We start from the raw sequence: 25,221 nt of genomic DNA, 5'->3' as shown, positions 1-25,221 counted from the left end.
AACCAAAAACAGTGTAGAAGATATTCCTAGTTTCATCTTCAGTTTCCGAAATGCAATCTTCATCGTTTTCAAATATTTCTTCTAAATCTCACAGGCGTTGCATCTCCAACTCATAGGGAATCATTCTTTTTACCATAATGCAGTTAGAAATTTTTAAGAATTTAATGTCAAGTACTTTAAAATCACTTGCGAGTAGAAATATTTACTGTTAGACTCTAGAAATAAATTTCTGAACTAAATATTCGGTCAGAAAAACACTTACGCGAACAGGCGCGTGGGGTGTGTCATACCCCAGTTCCAACAAAATACCGATAAATCTTTTTCTGAAACACGCAGGCAAAGAAAAAGCGGTTCTGAAAGCCAATCACAACTAGAAACTCAGCTACTGAATGCAGCACAGAATTTTAGTTTCACAAGTTAGGAATATTCCACTTTTATGTAGGGGTGGGGTATGATACACCCCACGCGCTTTCCCGCGGGTTAAAATATTCCTAGGAAACGACATCCAAGCAACGAGATATATACTGTAGAGAGCTTATAGCAACCTCCGACTGGTTCCAACATTAGTGTCACGTGACTGCTGGTCGAATTCCGAAAGTCCGGAAATACTTTACATTCATTTCTATGGGACGAAAGACGCCTGCTCTGCTTGGTCATATAAAATTTAATAAAAAATGGTTATCCGCTGGAGCGCCTATGGGTGTAAAGAAAGTTTTGTAAAAGGGGGGACCTGTAACCTTTCATAGCTAAGTTAAAACTGCATGATTTATTATTTTATTTCCAGTATTTTTGTCATTTTACTATCTCTGTTGAATTGGTTGGAAAGTTTCAGCTATATTGTATAAGAAAATTGCCGCTGTATATGACATTTTCAGCATGTATTAATAGCATCAAAATGTAATAAATACTGTGACATTATTTACTGGAATCACCTTTTACAAATAATTGCATTTTATGTTCTTTTTCCGTGTACTCCGTTGAAATAAAAAGCTGCGCCAACGGGCGCTAACCTTTTTTCGCCAAATCGTACGCGTTTTGGTTTCATAAACAAGTACTGCCTGCAATTAAAAAAAAAAAAAAAGAAAGAAAGAAAAATGCTATTATTAAATTATTGAGATAAGATTGTGCGATATGTTTACTTTGTTAAAAAAAAAAAAAGAAACGCTAATTCAAAATCTATAAATGAGCTGAAAATTTGTATACTAGTATATCTTAGCTAATAATGCATGAATAAATCCTAAATTTTTTTAATTTAGCTAATGCATAAGAATGATCTGGTAAAGCAGGAATAAAGTGGCAGTGAAGTCGAACTTAACAAACATTATAAGGAATAAAATGGTATTAACTCGTTAATGTCAACAGATTGCGTATACTTAAAAGTGCCACCTATTTATAAATTAATCACTTCAATATTTGATTGCAGAGTTTTTGCTTTCATAGTAATATTTGTTTAATTTAAGATTTTTTTAAAAACCTTTTCCTTTAAAACTATTTTTTAGCAACATAAATATATCATAACTATAGAATTTTCTTTAATTTATAATGAGGATTACGTGTGTATTAAGATATTTAGTAGGAGTTAAATTAAAAAAAAAAAAAAAAATTCTTGAAAACAGGCCTTAACTTTTTGTTGCATACAAACAGTATATATAGTTTGTCAAAAAAAAAAAAAAAAAAAACCCATCAAAACTATATCTGAGTGAACTTTTGCAGGTTTGAATGAGGCTTTCATCATTATATCTTTACTAATTTTTACTTTCTATTCATAAAAGTTTTTTTTTTTTTTCCTCTTTTCTGTGAAACAGTCAGTTTTATTAAAGCCCTGTATTTGTTAAAATAAAAGCATGTATTTTTAATTTGTAGTTTGGATTTTATTTACACTGTTTTATGTATTGATTTTTTAAAAGTAAATATCACATTCTTTATATATCTATAAAGATTTCCATGGTTTTACAAGCTAACTTTTTTTTTAAAAATTTATATTATCTCAAAAAAAAAGTCAAATTTCTCATATCAGAGCCTTATATAGGGTATTGTATTTCATAAAGTTCTTCATGTAGTATATAATAATGTGTAGTTTCTATATTTCAGCCAAATTGTGTGTTTTTGTTTTAAAAAGTTCATTACTTATTCACATATCAAAAATAGGAAATTTGGAATATACTTGACTACCAGTTTGAGTAGGTGATTTTTGGTATTTGTTCCCGATATATTTATAGTAAATACTATATTTAAACGCACATTTTCGTAATCTGTTTATTTAATTGGGATAGAGGAATAAAATATATGTATTGTGATGTTTAAATTTATACTTCTGTAATAAAATTTTATTTTGGAAATGTACATTTTATACATATTATTTATTACAAAATATGAAATCTTACTAAATTTAATGTATAGCAGCATACAGTTAAGGCAGTAGCTTCCAAGTTTGCATGAAATTATTTTCTAGACATTCCTAAGTTTATAAGCACTTCAATATGCAAGTAACTGAAAAAAAAATGGGCATTTACAATCAGTGAAAGATTTTTTTAAAACTAAACATTTTATTTACTATCGTAAATTTCCAAAATGCAAGTACTATTGGTAACACTGAAAGGTCAAAGGTAAATGAAATTGTTCCGAAAACTATTTGACTTTAAATTAAGTAAAATTATGTTTACTTAAATATAAGAAAGTAAAATATTTTTCTGTAATAAGATTTCAGTATAATTTATCTTTTTGTATCATAAACTATATTATAACTTTGGATAGTAATAGTTTATAGTTCCAGCTGAAAGTTAACAGTCTGTAAGTATATATTTCATGAATAGCATAAATACATACAATGTGATTTTCTTTTCTCTTTAGGAATCAATGCATTAAAAATAAACGAGAATTTTTTACCTTCTCAAATATTATAACAGTAGTGCAATTAATTTTTAAACATTATTCAAAATTAAAGTTTCCTCTCAATTTTTTATTATTTATTTTAGATTTTCTTCTTAAAATTATTTAACCTAAACATCTTAAATAATGGCGCAAATAATTTAAAGCGATTATTAAAAGTATAGATAAAATATTCAGGAAAAAAGGGATTTAGTTATATCTAAAAATAATTGTAAAAAATCGAATAACCTAATTCGAGACCGTTGTCTGCCGACTGCCAGCAAACGGAAATAAAAAGCACTACTAGCCATATCAGAAGCGCGCCAAACTGGGGATAAACAGCCTAAGCTATCACTCCCCAAGAGCGCCAAGAGCTTAAGTCACGTGGTATATGTTGGAGACATCCTAGCAGACGAATTCTCTGTGGGTGAGCCGTCTACCTGTTATATGAAGTCGTTGCATCCAAGTGTTATTGTTGTTACTCTACATTGTGTTGTTCAGCTCTACATTCGCGCTTGATAAGCTTGGCGGAGCACATAAGAAAAAAAATGACGTTTTTATATATGAGTATAAATTATTATAAATAATCACGACATACCTGTGAACTGCAAGATTTGAGCTTTTGAAGTAAAGTTATAACTCAAAATACACCTGATTTGAGTGGAATTTTTATCCAGAAGTATTCATTATTATTCCCCGATGAAAAGGGAATATTTGTTTCAGTGACTGCAAAAGTACTTTTGAATTCGTAATATTGTCAGAAAGTACATTTCGCAATTTATCGCACCATAACAAGCTCGTTAAAAATTTTTATGAAGACAATAGATAGAAAACAAGACCGAATTAAGAAATATATGCATGTGCGTATACACACATATACATGCACGCAAATATACATCCATCCATACATACATTTCTGAATCCGGTACCGATAACAGAAGAGTACGCAAATTTCTCAGGTGATTAAAAGGCAAAGCAATGTCAATAACTAAATAATTAATATAAATTGCAAAGATATCTTCGAATTTTGCTATAATGTAATTATAAAAATGTTACTTTTTTTTTCCTCTTGACGTTACGTACGTACGGGGCTCGTGCGGATTTGGAGTGAATAACGAGAACAGCATTTGATGAAGTATCAAAACGCACTTTATTGGCCAGTATTATTCAAAACAGCTCCAATAATACGTTTACAAAATCGTTGAAGAACTACAATAAGTACGCTGACACGATCAGCGACACACCCTTCCCACTATCAGGCTATAACGGTGCAGACAGCTTTACGGCAAAGCACCAGAGTACAGCTCCCGACTCTGCTCGGTCGTTCTCGAAACTCCACGTACTCTCGAGGCTCTCCAGGCTACAACTCGCGATGCACTCGACGTTACAGGACAGGAACAAGTACAGGGGGCACCACGCCATCGCCATTGACAAAAATGGTATAGCCCCCATGTACTACCTCTCTGGCGTACCGCCCCTTCCACAGGGGACCTGATTACGGTATACATAGGACATACTACTAACAACAAATAAGACATAGAACATCATACTGTTACAATATACTTCGACACATAGGACATAGCATTAACATATGGTTGCAGATTATTTACAGTGAAAGAAGTTATGTTCATTATAGAGCTTGTTGGTTTTGGCACACACTAGAGTACAGCTCCCGACTCCTCGCCTCAGTCGTTCCCGGAGCTTAACACACTTTCTCGACGATACACCAGAGATACACTACCGCTACGCCAAAGACTCTTTCGGTGCACTCGACGACCCACTCGGCAGTAGGCACTCACTGACTAACCATCAATTCGATGGAGTCCGCACGGACTAAATGTCTAACTCTCCGCGTACCAGCAGGGTTTATATAGCTTCTGGCTTGCGTTCGAGAACATGCTGGGCTAAACCTGTAAGAATTCGTTCCAGAAGGTTCTCCATTAGTCTATGGCATATCGCCAATTTTGTCGTTAAATGTCGCCATATGGGCGATTTCTCGCCAAATGTGGCAACCCTGCCCTCCCTTTCCATTTTATGGCAACCCTAAAACTGCTTTGCAGGGAAGCTATCTTATCGCCCCTGTACATTTCGCAACAATATATTACAAATAAAAAAATTACAAAGATAGCTTCGAGTTTTGTTATTGATATAGACAAACTCTCATCGAGATCCGAAAAATATAAAACATTTGTCCCTTCGGTCAGCGCAAGAGTAAACAGAATCAAACACTTGCCTCGAGTGTGTGTGTGTGTGTGTGTGTGATTATGGCAAAGCCTCGAGGGCTATCTGCCTATGGGGAGGGATGCCTTCGTGGAGGACTTTCTAAGGGAAACTGGCTCGTATACACGTTACACATGGGGAAAACCACGAAAACGCCCATGCAGCCAGCACGGACCTCGGACCGAACTACCAGTGTTCAGCGACTTTACCGCTCAGCCGCTGGTGGGCTTCTTGCCTCAAGTGAATAAATAGAATGGGCTGTTTTCTGAAGAGAAATGACTTATAGGAACAGTTCCTAACCGGACTACAACAAAAAATACTTTAAATTTAATTCTTCAGCGTAACTTTAAGAACACCTGCATTTTATTCCGTGATCAGTATTAAATTCATTCTGCATATCAGTTTGTTGCTTAACCTTTTGAATACTTACGAGACATACATGTCTTACTAAAAGTTTAAAAATTATGCTGGGTTGAAAAGCACTTAGAATCTCCTGAATGTTGGGGATCATCTTCCCAATAGTTGGGAAATCAAGACGCCGCTTTTTTCGGTGTACACAAATGAACACAGAAAATAAATACGAGTGCCCAATGTGTAATGCTGAGTTATGCAAAGAATGATTTACCCTATACCATATGATGTAAAATCAGTTTCATATAATAAAGTTTTCCAGAATAATAGGTCTGCTTACAGCAAGATTATCGCTACGTGTGGGACAGACGTATCCCAACATTAACTACAGCTGGGACATATGTGTCCCAGCCTTTGGCTTGAAAACAGTTTCTCAAAAAGATCCCAAATGCTAAATTAACTTTATGACGTATTTTGTTCACTTGTAAAGAAAACGGGGTAAAAAAGAATTTTTTTTAAATTCGTAGTCAAAGTGTTAAGAAATATGCTGGCCCACTGAGGTCTGAATATACGCAGGCTGACGGCACCCATCGTTTGTTCGAAAAATGTTGTGACTGAAATAATCCTATTTCTCAAAAGTGTTAAAAATATGTTGATTAGCATATTCTACGTAAATATTGATCATAAAGAAAGCTGGAATGCTAGACTTTCGTGGATGGAACTTAGCCATACAGTTCGTGGCTTTGTTTAAATTAAATAACGTAATCAAACAAATAATTCAAACCTGTTCTCTTTTGATTCTGGCTTCAAATCCATTTTACTGTTATTTTCTCACTTCCAGTGCACCGAGGGTGAAGTGAAACAGTTTGACTTGTGCCTACGTACCAATGATTTTATCTTTATTAAATAAGGTAGCTCTTGGCGAGGGCATTGTTCATTTTTCACGTCTCTTGCTACAAAAAAAAAAAAAAAAAAAAAAAAAAAAAAAAAAAGAACTAACAATTCTACAAAGTCATGTATTTATTACAAATTGTAAACGTGCAAAAGTTTTTAATACGCTTTATACTTTAACCTTTATTTTATAATGTAATTTCAACAAAACAATAGTGCCTGAGTAATTTCGGTTGATTAGAAAATAGTGTGTGTGTGATTATGGAAAAGCCTCGAGGGCTATCTGCCTAAGAGGAGGGATGCCTTCGTGGAGGACTTTCTAAGGGAAACTGGCTCGTATACACGTTACACATGGGGAAAACTACGAAAACGCCCATGCAGCCAGCCCGTTCGCGGGATTCGAACCTCGGGCCGAACTACCAGTGTTCAGCGACTTTACCGCTCGGCCGCTGGTGGGCTGATTAGAAAATAGATTTAACGCGTTTTAATTTATGCAAATAACATTGATTTTATTGTTTTTATTCAGTAAAAATAAGAACATGGATATGTGTTTGATTTTAGGCACATACTTATATAAAACTAATTTTCTTACACTATTTAAGATGAAAGCAAAATTTGCTTCGCATTTACATTAATGATAAATTAAATCAGTTTTAAATTCTGAAGCTACCTTACGATCAACCCCAAACTTGCCAGAAATGTCGTGTTAACGAAGAAATTCGTCAATACCGTACTTTAACCATGATTGGTAACTGCATGTTTCTAAGATTTTATACCATACTGAAGTAATCCATGAATTGCCAGCGTGATCGTATTTAAAAAGTAATATTCAATTTGCATACGATTTACACTAGCAGGTAACCAAGAAAGTTCGTATGGGTTTCGTCACGCATTAAAAACTGCCCACAAAAATCTTAAGCACCCATTTCATTCTTCGGAATAATCACAATTGGCTTCAATTACATGTTCCCAACGAGACACAAGCTTAAAAATGCCCTTTTTGAAAAACTTTTTTCTGAAGTTCAAAAATTGTGACACAGGCGTTGTGACATTTTCGCGTTTTCTGAATTACTGTTTCCACAGCCAAAATCCATGGCCCAAAACAGTCTATCCTATGGGGCGATGCCCGGGAAATAGGGTGCCTGAGGTAAAACTTCCTAGCCCAGTGTTTTGATGACCTGTTTGGTCGCTCTTGCAATGTGAGGTCTGTTATCAACCTGGAGGAGGAGAACTCTTCTGTTGACCAAAGCTGGCTGTTTCCGGAAAGTGCAGCTAAAAACTCTTTGCATTTGTGAAGAGTAGACCTCGGCTGTTATGGTTTATCCGCTTTCCAGATGTTCATAGTGGACTATGCTAGGGCTAGTCCACCAAACACACAGCATTACATTATTTTGGTGAATGTCCGGTTTAGGGGCCAATCACAGACCGGTGATTCAGAAGTCGACCAATGATTTTCACCTTCCGGTTATCATACATGATCCATTTTTTATCACATGTCAAGATTTGTGAAGCACACGACAAGAACGACAAACAGATGTTTAGTCGTTAGAGCTTGTTTTCCTCGAACAGGACATGAGGAAGCCACTTGCCCAGTTTCCATATTATCTCAAGTTTATAAAGATGTAGTAGAATGGTTTTGTCAGATACTCCAAACCTGTATTCAAGCTCTTGCCATTTTTAATTAGGATTTTGCTTGATTTCCTCCTCCAGCTGGACTTTGTCGAGGGCGAATGGACGACCAACACAAAGATTGAGATGAAAATCAGCTGAATCACTTTTGAGCAGTCTATTCTCTCACTGACGTCTCTCCAAGCACGCAGTATATTCTTTTAACGGCCTCTGCAGCTCTATGTCCTAATTTGTACTTATAAAGCAAAATAGGCTTTAAAATCTCCTTTCCCAACGACGTAAGTTTTCGAAGATTGCGATTTCTACAAAACCAATAGCGAAACGTGCGATGCACTGAACCTCTACTAAATAAGGTTTGAAAGGAATATAAAGGTATGACGTCAGCAGAATCAGTTTGATCACAGTAACTGTTCTTAAAAACCGCACGAACTTTCTTGGTTACTTGCTATAATGTGTAAATATGTAAGCAAAAACATTAAGTTCCTTCACTTAGATTCAATAAACTTATTTTTCCTATTCAAAAGGCAATGCAGTTGTCTGGATTGGTTGTCATATTAAGCCCGAATGTTATAACTTTATATTTCTCTAGGAATGTTACACATGAAATTATTTTATTTATAAATTATTGATAGTGTGTTTTTATTCTTAATATACCTTTCCTTCAACAACAGTTCTTATTTGAAATTATTCCAATAATTTCAAATAAGAACTGAAAATTGAGATCTGGTATCATTTTGCTAAAACTGCCGATTTGTTAAGAGATTCAGTTCTAGTTTTATATTTAAATGCATTAAAGGATTAGGAAATATTTTCATTAGTTAGTTAAGACATCCGTATCCAAATTTTAATGTAATTCAGGCAATAATCCCACAAAATAATATATATAATTATTCTAGTAATAGTTCTTATTTCATTCAATTTCTAATATACGTATAAAACTATTTATAATTTAACGAAAGCAGTATAAATAATCCATGGCTATAAAGCGACAATAACTAAACTGTTAATAAGTCTTAAAATAAGAAAGTCAATCTATTGTATATTATGACTGCAAAATTTAAGTTTATAAATTTTCACACCCTATGATCGGCTTATCAATTTATTCTATGAATAAACATTAAAATTTTTTTAAATTTAGAACGTTGCATGAGGATAGGAAGAAAAATCTATCGAGATGATTTAGTTATTAATTTTCAAATATAAAACCAAACTTATTTAGAAATAAATTATATTTTACTTGATGTAAATTTTTCACTCTAAAGTCATAAGCACATTAACGTAACCGCCCTGGCGCAATTTGGACAGTTTTTACACATGAAAAAGTAAAACATATAGGGTGAATGTTCGTAGTTTTTGCGCCTTTTTATAGAAAGTTTCCCAAATAATCCATAACTATCATAAATCGGTAATTATCAACATATGAAAAGAAAAGGTAAAAATATATTTACGGGTGCCCCTTGGCGATAGTTGGCGATACATGGATACCGAGTTTGTTCAATTCTTTAACCTGTTATTTTGGCTTTATATAGCGGCAATTTTTGCACCCAAATTCGCCGCTAAACAAATCGAAAATAACAAGTCAAAGAATTGCAGAAACTCGGTATCCATGTACACAACCTATTTTCACTGAAAAAACATCAGAGCATTGCGCACTCCTTGCCTTTGTCTATGTACACATCGATTTATAGTCACTTAAAAAGTCAAAGGACCAGCCAAAAAAAATATATAACCTCAATAAACTACATTTTAAATCAAACAATGAAATAACATAAAGAAGGAAATTTATCGTAGCACTACACAAAAGAAATATTCACTTACCTTACTTACGTGTCTTCCGCCAAATAAAATTCCTTAGCAGCATCCAAAAACTTCTTAAAATTATCTGAACTAGAATCTGTGTACTGGCTAAAAAAATAGCACTAGTAAATTAAACGAGATTCTTGCATGAAGAACATGTTGTTCAGTTTTTTTCCTTATTTTTTTTTATTCACATCACATACAAAAACATTATACTGAAAAATCCAAGTGCAATTAATCCGAGAAACAAGAAATAAAAAGCTAGCCTAGTAAGCCAAAAAATAAGTTACATAAAATTCTAAAGATTCGTTTACATAAACATTTACCTCAAGGCTTGCCGGGAAAGAATTCAGACGACCGTTAATCACGTCGTCTGATTACATCATCACTTTATTTTTAACAACTTCTCCCCCCCCCCCATGAACCACAGGCGTTCATCAAACTTGTATATAATTAGTATATACGCGTACAACAAAAACACTAGAGTTCCAGACACAAGAGAAAATTTAAATGGAACATTAGGAAACTTGGTACTATTCGGTTTCGACGGCCGTAAAAAATCGCCAAACTAATGTTGATGCCAATGCTGCCAAAAAAAATTGTGGAAACCCTAATAATTGTGGCAAGAAAGGATGTATAATAGTAAATAACTATCTAAGATTGATGTTTTAATTTAGATGAAAGGTTAATTTCATATAATACTTTTTTATTATTATAATTTATATGAAAAAGACTAAACATGACTGAATGGAAGCATAATAGTAAATAACTATTTCAAATCATTATTATAATTTATAAAAATTGCTAAACATAACTGAATGGATAAATTATTAGCTATTTCGCTACCGACTATCGCTAAAGCATAATTTCATCTCGTTGATTGTTCAAACGTAATTTTCTATAATGAATGATGCCTTTTCTTTGAAAACATTCTCGGTAAAGTGCAGAATCGCTCACGTATTTGTTTGCCGCTTCTTACAAGGGTAAAAACAATTGAATTTTTGTCAATTTTATTTTACTTTTTAAGTGAAAATATGTCGTTGTGTACATAGTCATTGCGCAGTGCCATTTTTGTGCAATTCTAGGATTTTTTTTAAGTGAAAATAGGTCGATGTACACATGGATTCCCAGTATGTGCAATTCTTAGAAACGCGTCAAGCAGTGCGTGAATCTGGACTTTACCCAAAATTCTATTGCCGACTTTTCGTCATGTGCAATTCCCAAATTGTTAAATCCATAGGATATCAAAAAAGGATTTAAAAATTAAACTAGTATGTCAAATGGCGTCTTAAGAAATTTAGAACTATATAAACTTACGCAATCTGAAATCAACGCGTACGCTAGATTTGGCGCGCTGTTAAATGGGCGCGTTTGCTAGATTTGGCGCTTTTGCGCGTACATTTTTGCTTCATTTATTTTACGGCCCTCAAAACCGAATAGTACCGGAAAGGGTAAAATATAGCATTATCCAAATTCAAAAAAGCAATATTCACCTTTTTCAGAAGATTATTCAATGACCCCCCTAAGAGATGCACTCACAATACATATTTGTAAATTAACACTGAAGATAAAACTTTAGTTCTGAAGTTCTAAACTGTGCAAAAATTGTACAGGACGTCTGATAACCGATGACTGTTTTTACCTAGCAAGCCCTCTTCGAGATACAAAACGTCGAAAGGCAAGCAAAAAATGAATCTGCCGTCGTATTACCAACTAGTTCGAAATGAGCAATGGTTATCAATAGAATATATTGTTTGTTTTTATTCTTTCGTTTAGGAGGGAAAACGTTGAATAGCTTTTACTCAAAACTGTTCAGCACGATTATGTTCTTTAGTAGTAAGAAGACCCATTGTACTAGTTTTCCCTTCAAAGAACATCAACAAACCGTAATACACAAGAAGTCACCTTCAGTAGTTTGCGTAAGCAATTAACTTATTAACATCAATTATCTGTTTGGAAACAATTACGGAACTAATTACAGCAGAAGTTTTATATTCAACTTCAATCCCCTGGATGAAATATGAAATGAGCCACATTCAAATCTCTTCAGCTGGGGCCAAGTATTCTCCTGGTACAATAACCATTTTGAGCCCCGGCGCTATTTTTTTTTAAGTTAGCAAATCTTTACTAGTTAATTCTCCTGTTAACAAGTCCGCAGGGTTATCTTTACCTATATGATGTCTCCATGCACTGGGATCTGTAGTTTCTTGAATTTCAAATACGCTGTTTGAAACAAATTTCTTCCACTTAGATGCCGTGCTTTTTATCCAGTGTAGCACAATTGTTGAATCACTCCATAATCTTTCTAAATTTAAAAAAAAGATTTTTACAATATTTGGCTATTCTTACTGCAAATTCTGCACCCATTAATTCTAGTAGGGGCAACATCACCTTTTTAATTGGCGCAACTCGTGATTTAGAAACTATAAAGTTAGTTTCAAAAGTGCCATGCAGTGTCTTGTACCTAAAGTATGCAACCGCTCCAAAAGGTTTTAATGAAGCATCAGAGAATATAACCACTTGTGACCAAGGCTCTTGCCAACAACAGGCGCAAATCTTGATTCCCAACCACGTTGAATTTCCTGGGCAAGCTGATTTAAAAAATAGTGAAATTAGTAACAACAACGATGCATAAAATATTTGAAATTTTAAGCAAGAATTATTTACCCAAGAGAAAACAAAATTTCGTAATTTTTAGCCCAAAAGGCTTTAACCCAGAAAGGCTATTAATTTCGTTTTGCCATTTTGCGTCGATTCACTCACTGCGTTGATTCACTTTACAAACTGTTCCCACCAAATATTATAGCTCAGTATTATATTTAAAGAAATTAAATAATGAAGCACCTACATAAATGTATGTATGTTTCTCGTCGTAGTAAAACGACGGTACCTAGAACCATAAAATTTTGAATAACTTAATCCTTCAGTGAATATGGGAATCTGGAAGCCTTAATTCGGAATTTGTTTATTATCCCTTTCATAGTTTGCCAGACATTAAAAATTTTTGATTAAGAAACTCGACGATTTCAAACCGAGTAATGGCAACACTGTACGGGGGAAAAAAAAAAAAATCTTCAGCGCCCGCGAAAAAAAAAAAAAAGCCCCTTTGGGCGTAATGTGAAATCTGAAAAAGTGTTAGGTCGTGAGCAAAACAGTTTTACTTCACCTGACTGCCACTGGCTCCGACACAGCAATGTGAATTTTCTACATCTAAAAATTTAAAACACCATTCCAAAATTTAAAAATGTGTTTAATAGAATTCTAGTCATATGTTTGCAAGTTATATACTATAAACACAGTAACAAAATTTGAACTTAACTGCACAACGAGAATAAGCCCGGCATCAATTTCTGAACTCGAGAAATACCGCAAACTCAAACCTAAGGAATATATTCTTCTCAACGCAGCTAATTTTCTAAACATCTTTTACCAATATTCGCAGCGGGGCAGCTGGTTCCATTTCATTCACCAAAACTCAAAATTGTAACGCCATAGTCTCGCCAAAAAAGACAAAATTTTAACTCTGTAGCAATCTTGCTTTTGAGCAAGAAGAAAGGAGGTGAGGACTTTGGCGAACGCCATTTCCGCCAGTCAGTGAGGCTCGGTAAGTTAGAAGAAGTTGGCGAGTAAACGACCCAACTTCGGAATTCTTACATTGGAATTGTTAACTAATTCTGCAGGAAGGACGTATTGAATGTTTTCTTTATCGCAGAATTTGGCAATATAGTTCCTTAGATGATTGTATTTTTTACACTCATTCAGTCTGTGCTCAAAATCATCTCGTACTTTGCAATTTACGCATAAAAAGGAGTGCTTGAAAGTTTTAAATTGAATTTAAGGTAGTTCGTGAGGATACTTCGAGTGAGGTTTTGTTAATTTTACATTCCATTTTCCTTGAATCCGGCCAATTAATATTCAAGTATTTGGTATTTAAAACATCTTTAAAATAACAATTTTTACTCAATTAAAATTAAAATGTATAGAATATCATCCGCTGTTGCTATTCAAGCACTGCAGAATTTTTCTTCCTGCAGCTGTTGCCAGACTTATCCTCGCTGTATGAGAGGTACAACAAAAAGTTTTCAGATTTTTTAGTTTTTTAAAGTATGATTTTAATATTCCTGAAGAATAAAAGAAAGAAAATAATTATTTTTACCTTAAAAAAATTTTTTTTTTCCAGAATTTCAATGCAACTTACGATCCATTTGCTCTCCTAGAAATAGTAAGTTTGCAGAATTCCTTTTAAAAAAATAAATTTTATAAATACTTTCTGAATTTTATTTGCAGGAGAATTATTTAACTTGAGATTAATCTCTGCGATATAAATTAGTAAAATATACTTATGGCTGCAGCAAATTATTAAAAGACTAATCATTAAAATTATTGTATTTAATTATTATTAAATAATTTATGAATCGTTATTAAATACAACTGAAAAATACTCTGTTGAAATTGCTTGATAAAATTCAAGATATTAATTAAAGATAAAAAATAAAATTTCAAGATAAAATTTTACTATTCTTTTTTATGCAAGTAGCGAAAACCACGAAATACAATTTTTGCCTAAGAAAATTACACTTCTTGATGTGGATTTTCTATTTTCAGTATCTTGTACCCAATCAGCATTTGAATAAGGTTCTTCACTCGAAATTTGTAGAGATAAATGCTTTGTCGTGTTTAAATATCTAATGATTTTTTTTTACAGCATTCTAGTCTTTATGACGCGGATTATTACACTTTCTGCCGAGTATGCGAGTTGAAACTGATATCTTGTCTTGTGAAAGACGATATATACAAAAAGACTTCCAATAACTTGGCGAAATTTATAATTTGAAGTTAGGACATTTTTCTTCCTTGTTTAGACTGTAATAATTTGTTTCCATTGGTGTACTATAGTGAATTTCGCTTCTTTAAGTTGAAATTGCTTGATTTATTTTGTTTTTCGGAGATAAGAGACAACTTCTATCTTCCTTTCGATTTATTTCCATGCCTAAGAAATAGCTTCACCGAGATGTGTTATAGATAGGCTTTACAGACAAATACTCTTAAGTGACTTAAGTTTGGTTTTCTACCATTCCACAATTTATACGGTGTTTTATCTGTGGTTTTTAATTGGTAACCTATTTTGGAGATAGGTAGCAGTGGCTGCTGCTTCAGCTTAGAATCCTTTTAGTAATTTGGAATTTATTAGCATAGCTTTAGTCATTTCTATTATAGAGCGATTTTTCCCTTTCTGCTACACCGTTCTGTGCCGGACAATAAAGAACCCAAGTTTGATCAAAAATACCATGTTTAAGTAATTTTCAGTAGTTTCATTACAGTATTCTGTACCATTGTCAGATGTGATAACTTTTATCTTCTTTCTAAATTTATTTGTTGTCGATGCAACATACTGTTTAAGTTTGTCGAATACTTCATCCTTTGAAGTAATAAAATAAATTTGAGTATAACGCGAATAGTCATCAATGAAAGTTACGAAATCTTTCTTTTCTCCTAAGCTGTTAACTTCTATTAGCCCACACACATCTGTGTGCACTAAATCTAGTGGATTTTTAGATCTAAAACCCGTTTTTGGATCTAAAACCCGTTTTTGGATAAGGTTTCTCTGTTACTTTAGCTTTTATACAAATAGAACATTCAACCCTATGAGTGCATTTATTAAGTGTAATGCCATCTGCCAAATCATTTTTCTCGACTGTTTTTATCGCATCTTTATTTCTGTGGCCTAATCTTTGATGCCATTTTAGTATGCAGTTTGTATTAGAGCATGAAATGCCATTAGCTTTGTACGTTTCCTCGTGAATTGAGCTCGCGGTCATTTTATATAAATCTTGTTGAGCATTGCCGTGGGCTATGAGTACATTGTTATAATTTATGTAACACTTATTACTATCAAATGTAACAATACAACCTTAAAAGAAAGTAAATTACTATCTAAACCTGATACATGCAGTACATTTTATAATTTTATTTGGGTAACCTGATCCTTTAAATTTTGAACTTTAAAATATCCCTCACAAATACCATAAGTATTTAATTTAGCACTATTAGCTACAGTTACAATTTGCCTATCAGAATCATTTAATTGCGAGAAGAAAACTTATTCGTCATATGAGTTAATTCCTGAGTCGATAACCCATTCTTGCGTTTGTGAGTTTTTATGTTTATGTTTTACTTTTAGAACTTGATTAAACTGAAGGCTAATCTTTGGAATATGGTAACAGGTAGTTTGGCGACATTTTGGTAAGGCGATAAAGGTTACTAGCTCGGACTTTAGCAGTGTACATGGATAAAGTCAAGGGAATGCACAATGCCATTTTTGTGCAATTCTGGGATGTTTTTTTAAGTGAAAATAGGTCGACGTGTACATGGATACCGTGTATGTGCAATTCTTAAAAACGCGGCAAGCAGTGGGCGATTCTGAACTTTCTCCCAATTTCCCACCTAATCTTCGTCATGATTAAGCACTTTTGTTCCATAAAAGTTCTAGCATAAGCGTAATTCGGCTAGCAAATTGTTGGGTTAAAAAAAGAAAAAGCCCTTACTTCGCAAAAACAAAATGGCGTCAAAAAAAAAAAAAAAAAAAAAAAAAAAAAAAAAACTAGTAGGTTGTTGCAGCAGGGCTGGTCGCCAAGTTACCATAATCCGAAGATTAACCAAACTGGACTTCAGAATTTCCAGTTTCAATACTTTTAAGATACTTATTTTCTTTAACTTTCATGTTTTCTACACCTTGCGTATTTGCTATTTGGCATGCATTACTTTTATAATTTTGAGAATAATTTCTTACTTTACTGGGTTTTGCATCTGTTTCCGGGAAAGTTCCAGCATTGCGTTTTAGATGAAAACAGTCATTGATCGTATGATTATTTAGGCATTATGTTGTTCTATAACATAATATTGTACTTATTGTACTATATTGTACTTATTGTTTGTTATAGAACATAACATAATGCCTTGATTTAATTTCGCTTTTACTTTTAAAGCAATTGAATCGTATTTTTAAAACTTCCTTAATTTCCACACGTCTACAATACTTATCTATTTATTTATTTTTAACATATTTTATCGACAATTTAGCTTCCGATTTGCGGTTATTAAGGAGTTGTATGAATTTGGTAAGGAGCATAGTAATATTGCTGTTAAGTTATTTTCTTTAATTTCTTCACCAGTACTACACAGCATTTCAGCCAAATCTAGCACTCTTTTGATATATTCCTACATTTTAGAACTTTCATAATATCTAACTGAATATAATTTTCTAAGAAATAACTTGTTTGTTAAATTAACAAGTTCATGAACACATTTTAACTTCTGCCATCCGTCTTTTGGAGATTGACTATGAAAACGTAGATGATTTGCGAATCTGAAATGTTTTAGGCATATTAAAGCTTTAGCTTTACGGTCATTTTCCAACCAAGTATCAGAAATAGTTTCCGATTTTTCTTCGAATACGACAGCATCTAAACTTTATTTTATCAAAAGTTATTCTATTTTAAATTTACAGGTTGAATAATTTTCATCGGTTAACTTCTCTATATAAGTTTCTTTTACATTATTATATATAACATGCGTTACGATGAAACACCGAAATCTGGAGAATGTCGACTTTCACCGGTGAATGTCAACATTCACATAGTCTCTTGGTGTATGTCCGAAATATTTTCCAAATACTCTTATTTCTGACTTACACCGATCAATGTCGACATTCACCATGTACTAATGGTGAGTGTTGAACATATAACAATATTATATTTTCTTCTCCGTAATTCAGTCGCGAATAAACGCACTTAAGACTTGAAATAAGAACTTGAGAACCTAAAATACACAATGCATTCAAAATGAGAAAGGAAAATAATAGAAGTTAAAAACCTAATTATACAGTACGTTCTAAATGAGAAAATAAAATAACAGTAATAAAAAACTTACTATATGTGATTCAAATCTTATTTATTGCAACAACTTAAACTATTATGGCACTTTATGACCTCTCTTTTCGACTTTCACCAGATCATATCTGTGATTGTCGACATACACCGGTGAAGGTCCGAATATACAAGAATTTAGTATAATATTCGATCTTTCACTGACGTATTTGGTGAATGTTGATATTCTCCGGTGAAAGTAGACATTCTCCAGTTTCGGTCTTTCACGGTAACATATATACACATTATAATTTATATATTATTTTATTATATAAACTTACATTTTTTACATGAATATTCGTTACAGTTATTATTTTAACCTTTCTAACTTGTATTTTCAAAAACAAGTTTTAATACTTTATGCCCCTGTAATCTTACAGTATTTCAATTCTAGAAATTTCAATTTTTAGAAGCATTTTCACATAGCAATTTTCTCAAGCTTTTTAACTTACTCAATCTCATAAACAACTGCTGTCTTATGCATGTGCACGTTTCCTCTATGGAGCGCACTTTTAATCAAAGAATCTGAAGTCAAAATAACTACGGAATCTTTATTTAACAAGTGTGAGAATTCTGCTTAACTTAAGTAGAACACCAATTAAAAGTAAATTCACAGACATTAAAAAAATTGAAGTATTGAAAGAACAACTTACGTAGACTCATCATCAGTCCCAAATCATCAGGCTTTCCTATTTAGGGCAATAAAAAGGAGAAACACGAACGTACTTCGACGTACCTGAAAGAGGAAGCACTAACTGAATTCGACCTTTAGCCAGGTACAAGTAGCTAAGGTGAGCATCGAATGCTCTCGACTTTCCTTTTCTCTCGCCAATATATATCTTGGCGCACGTTCGCTTTTATGCCCGTTCGCCAATATATATCTTGCCGCACGTTCGCTTTTTGAGTTTCATTATGCAAAAATACCTAAATTTATGCTAACAGTCCTGCTTCCCTTAGCTTAGATTCCAAGAGCCGTATCACACATTTCAAACTGTAATTATTTTCAAACTGTAAAACATATCAAACTGTAATTAATGTCTCTCATTAAATCGGTTGTAATTAGTGTCGTACATGAAATTAATTTAAAGGCAGCTTATGCAATGCATCGTGAATACTTTGATTCTGAATGGATGCAATGAAATGAAACTGAAGTTCTAGCAAGCAGTTTATTATTTAAAGTGTGCACAAATTCGCTTATGATTGCACTTATGATGAAAAATGATCCATTTTCGAATGATATTTGTTTCCTTACGACTACGATACATTTTTAAATGTCGAATTTTTAAACATCATTAAACTGGAAAAAATTAAATAAATTTAAAAAAATCTGAAAGGTCTCAGTTTTTAAAATTACGTCGAAAAGGGCGTTTTTTAACGTTTTAAGTGTTACCATTATTTATTAAATATTATGTTCTTCGCACTTAAGTCATAAAATTCAATTCAACGACAATATCGCAAAATAATTTTACAATGAGCATATCTTTAGATTTTCCGATACTCGAATCAACCTCTGCGCGATGGAGATATCCCCCCCCCCCGTACAGTGTTGTCATTGCTCGCTTTGAAATCGTTGAGTCTGTTACCGTATTTGACGGCATATAAGACGAACCTTTTTTCCTAAATTTGGTCTCAAAAAAAGTTACCTGCGTCTTATACGTGTCGGACACAGGTTAACTTTCAATACTGAATGCTATTTCTAGCCCGGATAAAGGTCTAGACACACATAACTTTTTCTACATCTACATGTGCGTGGCCTTCTAAATAAGGGTGCGTCTTATATGCCGTCAAATACGGTAATTAAAAATTCGTTAAAGTGTTGCAAAATATGAAATCGATAATAACACAAATTCCAAGTTAGGACTTCCAGATGCCCATATTCGGTGGAGGATAACGCTATTCAAATTTAGACGGCTCTAGGTACCGCTGTTTTCTCACACTGCAAGAAACACATACATTTATGCAGATTCTTCACTATCTAAATTCTTTAAATATAACATAGGGCGATAATATTAGGTGGCAACAATTTGAAAAGTGAACTGACATTTATAGTGAACTAACTCAAAATGCCAAAACGAAATGAATAGCTCTTTGAAGGGGTAAAAAAAAGAGTGGCAGACGATAATTCTTATTTATGAAATTTTGCAAAAATATTTCGGTGTACGATAACTTTTGTAGCGCGTTTTATCTGTGCCTTCGAATATTTTTCATTTTTAAAAAAAGAAAATAAATCAGTATTAAAAAAATTGTTTAGTTTTATTCAAAATCGCATGGAGATGATATGAAAAAATATTAGGCTTTATACAGTGTCTCACAAAAGTGATGGGACACTTGTGCTTTACAAAAAGAAACTGTGGTAAAATAAATTTAAAAAAAATATTTAAAAATTTTTTGTGGGTGTGTTTCATACATAAATTTAGTAACAATTATTACATAACATACATTTTCTCAAAATATTAAAATACTAATTTAATTAAAATACAATTATTTAGAACGGAGCAAAAAATGGCTCACATAAGTGATGGGTCACTTACTTTTCCATCAAATATTTATCCAAAAATATAAAAGGTTTAATATAAATATATAAAATATAAAAGGCTTTTTAAAAGGTTTTAATATTTTGTTGGATTTCCTTTTACTTTTAAAACATGATTTAATCTTCTTAGGATGGATTCGACTAATTTTTTTGTGATTTCTGGAGTGATTTTACCCCATTCTTCTTGAAGCACCGATTTTAATTGTTGTTTTGAAGAAATGGTGCGTTTGCGAATTCTTGAATCCAATTCCTGCCAAATATTCTGTATGGGATTTAAGTCTGGAGATTGTGGTGATGTTTTTATTATTTCAGGACAGTTATACAGCAGCCAGAGTATAATGTTCAAAGCAGTGTGCGTGGGGTCATTGTCCTGGTAGAATTTAAAATCGTTATGAAGGTTCAATTTTCGCGCTGAAGATTTCAAATTTTGATTTAAAATGTCAATATACTTGTACTGATCCATTATACTGTCAATGAAAACAAGAGTACCAACTCCAGCGGACGACATACACCCCCATACAATAACTCCTCCTCCACCATGTTTTACTGTTGGCACCAAGTTCTGTTTTCGAAATTCTTCCCTGGGTTTTCTCCACACCAAGATTCTACCGTCAGAACCAAATATATTAAATTTACTCTCATCGGCAAATATAACTTCATTCCAGTAATTCCGGCAAATATAACTTCATTCCAGCTATTTCATAAATTTTATTACAAAACATTACATTGCGTCTACAAAACTTTAATACCAAGTTTCGTGAAAATATAAAATTGAAGAAAATATTCTTATTTAATCTTCAATATACAATCTTTGTAAATCTACACGTGTTTGCCACTTCATATAGTAATTGCTTAATTCTTTGAACAACAAGAAAAACAGATTACATCAGCTTTATACATTTTATAAGCAATTATCGTATTAATTTTGCTAATTGTACATAATAAAAAAATTTGACACATTTAAACAACCTTAATTCAAACATTTTTGTATTAGGTTTAATTAGATCATTACAAAAGATGTTAGAGCTAATTGCGTAATGAGAGAAGAAACCTTCGCGGAAAGAATTCTACAGGAAATTGTTTTGTATTCATCTTGCACCTAAACTTCGGTGACATTTTCTTAAAACGATTCCCAAATTATCAATATTTATCTAAGTTGACAAACATGATTAACATATGAAAAGTGAACACATTTCAGAAATTTTAAACGCAAATTTTAATTGTTAACTAAGCATTTCAGGATAGATTTAAAAATAAAGAACTTACCATTCGTCTCCAAATCTTTCAGTACTTTTTTTGCGATATTCGTTTCCGTAAGTAACAAGGATCTGCTTTTGCTTGAGAAACATCAGAAAACTGTACAGACTCGTAACTACCTACCAAACGCATTTTTTCGTTTCTGCACATCTCGTCTACAGATTTGGGGGCAAAATCCCCCAAATTCAAAATTACTGCAGAAATTTTACCTAAGTTCCTTTCATTACTCGCAAATTATACAAGCACATATTTTAAAACAAAATTTAAGAAAAAAAAATCACCGTTTGTTTATAAAAACCGTTAGAACTTGGAATACAACAAAAAGAACACATACTAAAATGTGGACGTTGCTTGACTGAAGGATTGATATAAGAATGGTTACTTGAAGAGTGGTTAAGCGCACGGTTACCAAAGTTTGACACATTCTGAAAATTTGGTGATTTCTACTCTACAGTTATTGCGAAGACATGATAAGTACCTACGAATATTTCTCGTCGGAAAGCGTAGAAACATATTCTTCAATCTCCAGCTTGTTTTACGTGCGGCATTTAGAAAAAAAAAATAAACTGAACAGTAGCAGACGATATTTCTCATTTCATGTAATAAGCTGTTGCCAGAAACTTTTAGTCCAAAACATCTTCTTATTTTTAATACTTTATCGAAATCGTTCTAAAAAATGTGTAAACATCCTTTGTATTTCGATTTGTAATGTCGTTTAAAATTTTGTAAAAAAGCCAATAAATATGTAAAAAGACATTAATTTAAGAATTGACTATGCTTTCATAGTTCAACAAGCTGATTCGCCGGTTCATATCACGTGACCCCAAGAGATCTCATCTCACGTAAACTACGCTACGAAAATCTGATTCTCTCAGTAATTATTTACACTAATTTTAAGTTAAATCTTAGTTTGGAATACATGTTTAAATGCAAGAAATGTTTCAATTCGTACGAATAGCTTACCCGGAAATTATGTCAAACCGCAGTGCTTTACTTCGCTGGTGCATTCCAATAGAATGGATGAATTTAACCCTTGACTTTGCCTTTACTATATTATTATATATATACCCTGATATTATATATATACCTGATATTTATTACTATTATATATATACCCTGATAAAAATAAATATATGCAGGGATGCTTGTGTTATAAGAATGAAACTACAGCAATCTCTTACACAGTTACTCTTAACACAGTTAATATATACCTGTAAATTGCCATGTTAAAAGAAATCATGCTCACTGAATGCAGAAATACATAACTCCAATTTACTTAACTATTTTTCACTATATACTTCCATAATTTATGAACTTATAAGGCATTTCTCCCGCCTTCTTCGCACGTCTTCGTGGTGTGGTGGTCTGCACACTAGGCGCATATTCCAGAGGTCCGCAGCTCGATTCCGGGCGGAGGTGTTGCTAATTTTTCATCTTGCCTACTTCCAAAAATACCTAATGTCTGTACAAGGTAATTAAACAAAAATTAAAATTTCAATTAAAGACATACAAATATGATTTTTCTATTACACAAATAAAATCTACCTACACTTTTAAGATAAAAGGTTATATATAATATAGTTAGAAAAATCTTTTATTTTCTCTTCATACTATGCTTTCAGCTGCAAAACAGTTTCTACAGTTAGCATATTTCACAAGTGCACATCTGTGTAGCCACCAAGGGAGTGGCTTCTAAGTTGGACCAATGGGCGTTCAGTAATATTTCTGTCATGTCACATGACATGCGCGCTTTAAGATTTAAGAAAATGGTCGAAAATATTTTGCCACGCAATTTTCTGTACAAGATAACTAAAGCATCGTCGATTTCTTCCCGAAATTTTAATTGCGAAGTTAGATCAAATATAAGCAATTGTGAAGAAGTCACAATGGGGTTGAAAGAATTTGAAATAAATGCAAACACATGTTGGATAATCCCGAAAAAATATCCATGTGAAATATTGCTTAATAAGCGGTAAATAAGATGAAGAAAGAAATGTATGATAAACATCTGACAGCCCAAATTCTAGCTTTAGATAAAATTATGCATATGAGAAAAATATTGACACCAATTATATATGTAAATAGAAGTCAGCTCTTTTTGTTGCAGTCTATATGAAAGAGATGTTGTGTAAAAATAGCCAACGCAGAATGTTATTCAAAGTGAACTTTGCATTCGTATGAAATTAGTGCGTTAAATTTCACATTTACTAACTGCTCACTCTTAAATCTACTGTCTACACAAGAAATATTCATCAAACAGAATGAATTTATCTTATTCACAGCGAATATATTCAATTTATTCACATATAACTTTTAATGTTAACAATGGATATAATCAGATCATACACAATATGTAGGGGAAAGTAACCTAATTTGAACTAATTTTGTATTTTTCACTATATAGAAGGACGGAAGAAGTGCCAATAAAAATTTAGTAGAAAATAAACTTAAATAGAACCATTTATTAAACCTTTAAAATAGAACCATTTATTAAATTTTAAAAATTATTTATAACGGTGAAAAATGAATTACATATAACTTTTAATGTTAACAATGGATATAATCAGATCATACACAATATGTAGGGGAAAGTAACCTAATTTGAACCAATTTTGTATTTTTCACTATATAGAAGGACGGAAGAAGTGCCAATAAAAATTAAGTAGTAGAAAATAAACTCAAATAGAACCATTTATTAAACCTTCAAAATAGAACCATTTATTAAATTTTAAAAATTATTTCTAACGGTGAAAAATGAATTAAAAAAAATCGTGTCATCGCCTCAATTTAGGAAACCGGTTTCCTTATTTGGACCGCTGATTTCCTAAATTGGACCATGGGTTTTTCTCAACGGCAATTACAACAAAAGAACCTTTTAGTTGCAGCACTAACTCCAGCACACTGAGTATGTATCCAAGCGTGACATTTCATGCATTGTATCATTTCTTCTTCCTTGGTTTCTTCACTTAATATACAAAACCATGAATCACCAGTTTCACCATCGGCTCAATTTAGGAAACCAGTTTCCTTACATACCGGTTTCCTTACATACAATTTAGGAAACCGGTTTCCATTCTTCACATAATATACAAAACCATGAACCACCAGTTTCACCATCGGCTCAATTTAGGAAACTGGTTTCCTTACTTGGTCCGCTAGTTTCCTAAATTGGACCATGAGCTTTCTTAACGGCAATTACAACAAAAGAACCTTTTAGTTGCAGCACTAACTCCAGCACACGGAGTATGTATCCAAGCGTGACATTTCATGCATTGTATCATTTCTTCTTCCTTGGTTTCTTCACATAATATACAAAACCATGAATCACCAGTTTCTTTTTTGTGTTTCTGCATTTCGTTAAACTTTGGTGTTAAACTTTGGCATAACCGCTATTTGTAAGGGCTGCTTGTTATTTCCACTGCTTTCTGGGCTATTGGTGCACAGCGAAGACGAAGACGAAGGGCCAGTTGGATTTGAATTTTTATTTGCTCGCGGTGATATTTTTTCAAGAACTGTCCTAAATCGTTTATTTTCGTTATCATTTCTCTCTTTATCATCATCGCCCACCAGCGGCCGAGCGGTAAAGTCGCTGAACACTGGTAGTTCGGTCCGAGGTTCGAATCCCGCGAACGGGCTGGCTGCATGGGTGTTTTCGTGGTTTTCCCCATGTGTAACGTGTATACGAGCCAGTTTCCCTTAGAAAGTCCTCCACGAAAGGCATCCCTCCTCTTAGGCAGATAGCCCTAGTGT

At 33.0% G+C, this 25,221-nt stretch overlaps 1 long non-coding RNA gene across 1 annotated transcript; it reads right to left on the bottom strand.

The window, feature by feature from the left end:
* Positions 1–1,959: 1,959 nt before the first annotated feature.
* LOC146997062 (uncharacterized) lies at positions 1,960–18,493 on the bottom strand. The gene is made up of 4 exons (XR_015041093.1): positions 18,335–18,493; positions 9,778–9,864; positions 6,224–6,392; positions 1,960–2,490 (listed from the first exon to the last, which is right to left on the bottom strand). It is a non-coding gene; the product is annotated as an uncharacterized LOC146997062 (long non-coding RNA).
* Between the last annotated feature and the right edge of the window lie 6,728 nt (positions 18,494–25,221).

This window comes from Stegodyphus dumicola, chromosome 5, assembly GCF_044657685.1.
Source record: "Stegodyphus dumicola isolate Sdum_Otavi_A_Nest chromosome 5, ASM4465768v1".
NCBI lineage: Eukaryota > Metazoa > Arthropoda > Arachnida > Araneae > Eresidae > Stegodyphus > Stegodyphus dumicola.
The sequence above is the reverse complement of the archived record's forward strand: the minus strand, read 5'-3'. Positions and strand labels throughout refer to the sequence as shown.